The sequence below is a fragment of the Sinocyclocheilus rhinocerous genome, unplaced genomic scaffold (assembly GCF_001515625.1).
Source record: "Sinocyclocheilus rhinocerous isolate Xijiao unplaced genomic scaffold, SAMN03320098_v1.1 scaffold647, whole genome shotgun sequence".
NCBI lineage: Eukaryota > Metazoa > Chordata > Actinopteri > Cypriniformes > Cyprinidae > Sinocyclocheilus > Sinocyclocheilus rhinocerous.
This window is the reverse complement of record NW_015632746.1, coordinates 1,023,038-1,030,985: the sequence shown is the minus strand read 5'-3', so window position 1 is coordinate 1,030,985 and position 7,948 is coordinate 1,023,038.

The following is a 7,948-nucleotide window of genomic DNA, read 5'->3' as shown; positions in this document are numbered from 1 at the left end:
TTTTTTTTTGTAAGGTCAATCAGACCACAGACACAAAACTAAGACCTCAGTCACAGTGGTCAAACGCTACAGTGTCAATTCGAGGTTTGTCTGAATGGTGTACTGTCAATGTCTTCAATAATTTGAACATAAAAGTCTTACAGTAGATGTCAAGTCTTACCTGAACGGTTTGAACGTCAGCAGGCATCTTCTCGTCATAGTTATACACTCGCTATTTACAGCAATCATTTTTCGCGCCGACTGGTTAACAACACACGAACTATAAAACGCATAATTTACTTTAATTACTTAATATGCGAGTTTAAAGTAACAGCCCTAATTCTGACTGTAAGCTCTTTGATGAAGTTGCAAGAAGAAAGGCATCCGAAGATTGCTGAGTGAAATAATCGGCAGGTCATTCAGTTGGTGATGTTGAACTCCTATTCATCATAGTTTCCAAATAGCGTCAGAAGTAATCCAGCGTAGGTCCATCTCCGTACATTTAGTGAAGTATCAATGAAGCTCGTGAGGGGAATGAACGAGTCAGAACTCCCTGCGCAGCGCGCGAAGACGCTGGATCAATTCACCGGCACGACTGGCGTTTTCTGTGATGTGAGCCTTCACTTTCACCTTCTTTGAGAATAATGTTGTCTCTGTGGCTCAATATGAACATGAATGCAGTTCAGCTGCATCAGAGGAAGCGTCTAAAAGCTTAAACCGCTCCTCTGTAATGCCAGAGCCGTGGACAGCTCCCAGTGCACACGCTATAAGGCATCAAGAGCGCCATCCGATGGATTTCTAACAGTTTACTCGGATTATCCGATCTGAGATATGACGAATTGGGTCTTTCTGCGTGCAGCGTGTTTTTTGTGTAAGTGCTTTTAGTTAAACACAAGTACACTGATTGGATATGCGAGTTACATTTTTTAAACTTAAAAAAAAAGAAGAACATTTCACAAATATATGGCCTCAAGTCTTCTTTGCACATTATTTTCACACATGTTTAAAGGAAAAAACATGTATATTGTTTATAGTAATTAAATAAGATTTAGTATTTGAATGTAGTGAAACAAAATTGTAATAGTCGTAGACTCGTAGTAGTTCCCCAATAGTCGTAGCCATCTTACCCCAAAATATCTGACACACTTTACTGCACAACTGTCATGTTAAGAAATGCTTCATTCCATAGTCCATGGCTAAACTTCAGATAGATCAAAATATACACTGGCAATTCCCTTTGCCGGTTATTTGTTTTGAATTTGACAGACTCTTTCTAAATATAGTCATGTGACAAAAAATGTGCACAATTTGCTAGATTACATGGTGACTCATTTTACCCCACTCTCCTCAACTCCCTTTAGTGTATGATGATTTACACATTGCTTATGCTACCATTGTGTCTAGAGAGGATGTTTCATTACAGTATTAACAGTAATGAGAATCTAATGAGAATCATAATTCAGAATAATGAGAATTATGAACAAACTCAAAGGAAGTCAAGTATTCTCAAACTCTACGTGTCTCTGGCCCAGCTGATGGTTTCTGCTAGTTTCATTCCCATCATTTCTGAACCCTTGGAACCTAGAGGACTATTAGCAGTGCAGCCCGCACCTATGGATGACACACTTCATATCCAGCAGTGAGTCTGACAGATCGGCCATTAATGAAAGCCTCCATCTGTACAGTTTAGGATGCTGAGGATCTGCTTTCAAAAAAAAGAAAAAAAAAAAAAAAGAAAGAAAATCAATAGTTCTCTATTTCCTAGACCCACAGTTTCAGAGTGCAGCAGTACAACTACAAAAAAGGACAGCAGTGTACAAAACTTTCAGGTGCTGCGGAATCCTTATTGCTCAGGGCTACTTCAAGATACAGAGATTGTGAACATCAACAAGATGATTGTCTTGCCTAACAAAACAGACATACAGCGTGCATTGATTGATGCTATTAAGTGCTCCTCATTTCTCTATATAATTTTCTCTTTGAAACAACACCACAGATGAGAGAAAAAGAAGGAACATGAGGTTTTCTTCAGTCCGCAGGGTACAAAATGTCTAGACTTGATAACCTGCAGCCTGCCTTTGGAACACAAACCCCAATAATGACCCAAATAGCTGTAGTTAATGAAGCTTTTGGACTAGAGACATAATTGCAAGCAACATACATCACGAATAGTTCATTATATTCTGGAAGGCAAAGAGTGAAACTGACATGTTTTTCTCGGTCTGCTGTGTTTGACGTCATTAGTGAAGAGCTTGATGTTCTTGTGGTGTCATCAAACAATCAGCATTTTCATTTTCCTCCAGGCACAGAGATGATTAGTCACATGACATTTATGGCTCAGGCAAAAGTAAGTACTTATGAGAAGTGTTAAGGGCAGTGTATTATAAGTAACGCAAGTTACGTAATCAGATTACTTTTTCCAAGAAAACTAGTAAATTTTACTTTGTTTTCCCGTTTATTGACTGAAACTCTCCTGTCCCCATGTCCCCTGAGAAATCAGGAGTAAGTGCAGAGGTGTTGTGTGTGCTGTGTAAACATGATGCTTACTGTAGTTCTAGATAAAATGTGATTTAATCTAGAACTACAGTAAGAACTACAGTAAAAATAATTGTCAAAATGTTGTTTTATGACAAAAACAGATCCAATATTCCTCAAAAAGAATAAAAACATTGAAATGCAAACTCGAAAACCCTGAAATAATTATGTAAATATGTTAAATAACACATTTTTATGTATTTAATCCCATTTTATTAAGTAATGTCTTTGCAGCTGACCTTCGATGATCTAATTCAGCCATACTAATAAATCAAAATAACTTTAGATAGGCTAAGCATAATAATTGTTTTAATTTATTTTATTTTATTTTATTTTTAATTGCTGAAGAGTGTTGAACTTTCTTCTCCTGCTTCCTATTCTTGATGCAATCAAGCACTTTCCCCAGCACTACTCATGAGCAAAGATATCAGTGTGCAAGTCACATAATTCTGACGGGTCCTGTGCCAGCCAAGCAACTGCCATTGAAATGAATGGGAATGCTAATTTAGCCAGGTATTGTAGACCTCTTTGAGTTAATCAGCATTTTACAATGGTTTGGAGCATAGCTTATCCAATCAAAATTTAAAGTCAGAATACATTTTATAAAGATTTGTAGTGATAATTTCAGATTATTGGGGGATCTTATCAGACCTTATTGTAAAGTGTTAACAAATTAATAATGCAATATGACTCTGATCAGAGTGACATTGATGTGAAAGTGTATGTTCTACTAAGATAACTAGAGTACAGCTATTAGAGAGCTGTAATGGGCTACCGGTCCGATTATTTGGCCCTAATGTAAATAGAGTGTAACATTCAATTGGTTTATTGTTTAAAAGCAAACAGCCAATGACACCAATGTCAAAAATTGACACTTTAAATTAAATATCATCTTAGAATGTGTGGTTCACACACATCACTAAAGCGACACATAGAAATAAACAGTGCTAGCTGCACATTTTTAGGCTACTTCAGCCTTCCAGAAATCGAATTTATCTCAATCCATTCGTCATAAGCCAGCCAGTCACTTGAGTGTTTAGATGCCAATAAAGCACTTCAGGCTCACAACTCATCAAATTCAATTTACTCTCACTGTGTGCTAAAGGCTTTCTATGCACTCTAAACGCTCTCATTCATTCATTCATTTACATTAAGAGCGATCAGCCCACTGGAACTATTGAGAATCTAAGTGATCTGTTCAGTGAAACCTTTACAATTTGGTGGCAAAGCGCCCTTTAAAAGCAATATAATAAGGACAGCTGGACACTTGGACCAGCATTCTCAGACCTCTCAAGTCTTAACTTGATCATCTTTACTGCAGTTTTCTGAAATGATAGAAATAACAAAAACAGGCTTCAAGATACAGAGTTCAGATGATTTTTGGTCAAGTCTTCAAGTTGTGTTATTAAAGAATAACTGACCTAGAAATGTGCTATTGTACTTGGCGGATGATAAACAGGTGACAAGAAATATATATATATTTAATCAATTTAAGACTGACAGGGATGAAAGCCATGCCTGGGCATCAGAATATCATAGGAACTTGGAGGTAGACTTTTTTTTTCAATTTTCAATTAATTTAAATAAAGCAATTTGTAATGCTTTGTCACTGATAAAACAGCAATATTAGCATGTCTTCATTATGTCCTTCACCCTTCATAAGAGAATTTGAGAAATGACACCCACACCATTGGTTTTTTGTTGTAAATATTCATGGACTCATGTTGTCTGTGACTGTTAACAGCTGGTTTATAAAATATTAAAATACCCAAGGTTTTATTGTGTCTCTGGTTTTCAGAATGCTTCAGATCCAATTAATTTGCTTGCTAGGATAATAGTGAATATTTTTCAAATTCATTCTCTTTCTAATGATTTCACTAGTGTGTTATAGATATACAGTATACAGCATACATTAGCTTTATCTCACCATCATATTGGCATTAGCTATTGGAAAACCCATTTCTTTTAGCCTCCAATTTGAACCCTGGTAGTAACAAGTGATCCTGACGGGGTCTTTCAGCATCATGAATAGAAAACTCAAACATTCAAAAGGTGAATTCATAAAAAAAGCCCAACAGCAACAACACTGGATTCACTGTTGTTATTAATTCATTAATATCATCCAAAATTGAAAAAAAGACACTCACTACAACAAAGCCACAGGCATACAACACAAACACATGCAATGCATCTTGAGAGGAACCTTAGGATGCACCTGTACTTTGGACCTTTTTATTCTTCCCTTCAATCTCCTGGTCACAGTGTGTTTAAGAGACACACACACGCAATCAGCCCTTGACACAGTGTTCCTTTGTACATGTGTTTTCATTACAAATGGCCAGAGGGATGGATCTCAGACTCAGTGATGACCAAGTAAAAGTCTTAAGTGAACAAATCCATCCATCCCAGTAAACGCCTTAAAGGGCACCTATTATGCAAAATTCACTTTTACATGTTGTTTGAACATAAATGTGTGTTAGCAGTGTGTGCACAACCACCCTATAATGATAAAAATCCACCCGCTCCTTTTTTAATCCCCATGAATTATAAGCAGTGTCTCAGAGCAAGAGTTTGCAGAATCTGTAAAATGTGATGTCACATTTTACACGCCCCGTCCACGACTGTTGACGGACACTGAAATATTAGCAGAGACCCCGCCTTGAGTGAGCCGCACACAATCCGCCATGTTTATCTTCACGCAAGAAAATTTAAAAGCAACATTCAAATAAAAAATGTCTTCTTATTGAAGGTACACAAGTTATTCAGTCAAGAGCAATGAGTGATTTTCTGTTTTTATTTTATTGGTTTGGTCATATTAACAGCGTAGACAGCAGTATAGATACCATCTCGGTTAAGGAGGCCACAACCTACCCGTAGGAAGGTATCACTAATATGGACTGACTCCGGCCTGGGGCAGTACTACGTATGGAATGGGACTCTGAGGCCGGTCCTACCTGAGAGAAGGGAGGAACCACTGCCAGCAGAGCCTGACAGAACGGTCTGTCAAAGGGAAGACACGGATTCACTGAGAGGTAAACCTTACCGTGGAAGCAAACACATATGGGATTGCCCGCAGGGAATCAAGCCATATGGACACCTAGCCCAGTACAGGGGCAGACCGGAGACCCGGGCAAGCTAACACCGATACTGGGCTTGGGGTCAGACTGCTCTGCCGAGTTTGACTGCCGGGGGTGCTGGAGGATGCTCGACCAGGGTTCGCCGTCCGGGGAACTCGACTGGGAGAGAAAGGGGCTCGCATCCCCGTGTGAGGGGGAATGGTGCAGCAAGCGTGACACCGGCCGGTCCTTCCCGCCAATTACCTATTACCCAACACACGGGAAGAAACCGACTCGACGCAGAGGCTGTAGAATCTCGCAAAGGTTTTCAGTGTCGCCCAGCCCCGCAGTTCTACAGATGTCTGCCAGAGTGGCAGAGAAGACTGGTATGCCAAGGCGATGGCATCCACTATCCAGTGGGCCAACCTCTGCTTGGAGACAGCCTTCCCTTTCTGCTGGCCTCCGTAGCAGCTGCTCGGAGCTTCTAAAACTCTGGGTGCGGTCCATATATATGTGAAGCACTCTTAGGGGACACAGCAACGCTAGGGCTGGGTCTGCCTCCTCCGGGGGCAGTGTTTGCAAGTTCACCACCTGATCACAGAAAGGCGTGGTGGGAACCTTGGGCACGTATCCAGGCCGGGGTCTCAGGACAACGTGAGAGTAGGCCGGCCCGAACACCAGGCACTCATCGCTTACTGAAAATGCTTGGAGGTCCCCGACCCTCTTGATGGAAGTGAGCGCGGTCAGGAGCACGTAGAGAGATCCCAGGAGGGCACCAGGGGTGGCCTAGGAGGATTCAATCTTCTGGCACCCCTCAGGAACCTGACGATGAGATCATGCTTTCCCAGGGACCGGCTGTCCACTGCATCGTGATGTGCTGTGATAACAGCAACATACATTTTCAAGCTGGAGGGTGACAGCCTACGCTCCAACCTTTCTTGCAGGAAAGAAAACACTACTCCAATTGTGCATCTTTGGGGGTCTTCACGGCGAGAAGAACACCAGTTCGCGAACAGACTCCACTTCAGTGCATAGGCTTGCCTCGTAGAGGGAGCTCTAGCCTGAATGAGGGTGTCTACCACCGCCTGAATGTGGATGGCGCACAGTGATTTGAGCAGCATCTGACTCCAGAGGAGGAGATGGCGGGCGAGTTGTGACATGTGACGTGATTGTAGATCTCCCTGTCGGTTGATGTACGAAACAGTCGCAGTGTTGTCTGTGAGGACCAACACGTGCTTGTCTTGCAGCAGTAAAGAACTGCCGGAACTGCCGCAAGGCTAGATGCACTGCCAAGAACTCCAGACAGTCGATGTGCCAAAGCAGTTGAGGCCCTGTCCAGAGCCCCGAGGATGCCTGCCCTATGCATGTGGCACCCCAGCCCTTACTGGAGGCATCCGTCATGACAACGACATGCCGGGACACTCGTTCTAAGGGCACTCCGACCCGTAGAAAGGCAAGGTCCGCCCAGGGGTTGAATGTGTGGCGACACATCGGCGCCATGCCCATCTCGGGACTCGGAAGTGTAACCAGTGCTGAAGTGGTCTCATATGAAACAATCTGAGCGGTGTGACTACGGCTGTGGATGCCATATGCCCCAGGAACCTCTGAAAGTGTTTCAGTGGTACTACCGTCCTGCCTCTGAAGGAACTTAGGCACTCCGACTGGGCACACTCGTTGGTGAGACAAGCCGTCATACTCACTGAGTCTGCACAGGGGAGAGCTTGCTTTTTTCCCAGTTGACCCGAAGCCCAAACTGGCTGAGGTGCCTGAGCACCAGGTCCCTGTGAATGCGACCCCAACTGTTCTCGCAACTGGGCCATGACAACGATATAGTTGAGGATCCTGATGCCCACTTCCCGCAACGGGGCAAGGGTGCCCTCTGCGACCTTTGTAAAGACACGGGGGGACAGGGACAGCCCGAAGGGGAGGACCCTGTATTGTCATGCCCGACCCTCGTACGAAAACCGAAGGAACGGCCTGTGTCGAGGAATGATCGGGACATGAAAGTAAGCGTCCTTCAGGTCGACCGCTGCAAACCAATCCTGTGGCTGGATGCATCTGATGATGTGCTTCTGTGTTAGCATCTTGAACGGGAGCTTGTGAAGGGCCGATTCAAAACTGGCAGAACCAGAATTGTTCGAAGGCCACCGCCTTTCTTGGGCATGATGAAGTAAGGGCTGTAAAACATCTCGGCTGGAGGGACCGGCTCAATTGCATCCTTCGCCAGCAAGACAGCAATCTCCTCGCGCAGGACAGGGGCGTCTCGGACTGCCACAGAAGTCTCGAGGACACTGCTGAACTTGGGAAGTTGCCTGGCGAACTGAATTGCGTAACCGAGTCGGACTGTACAAATGAGCCAGCGGGACGGGTTTGACAGC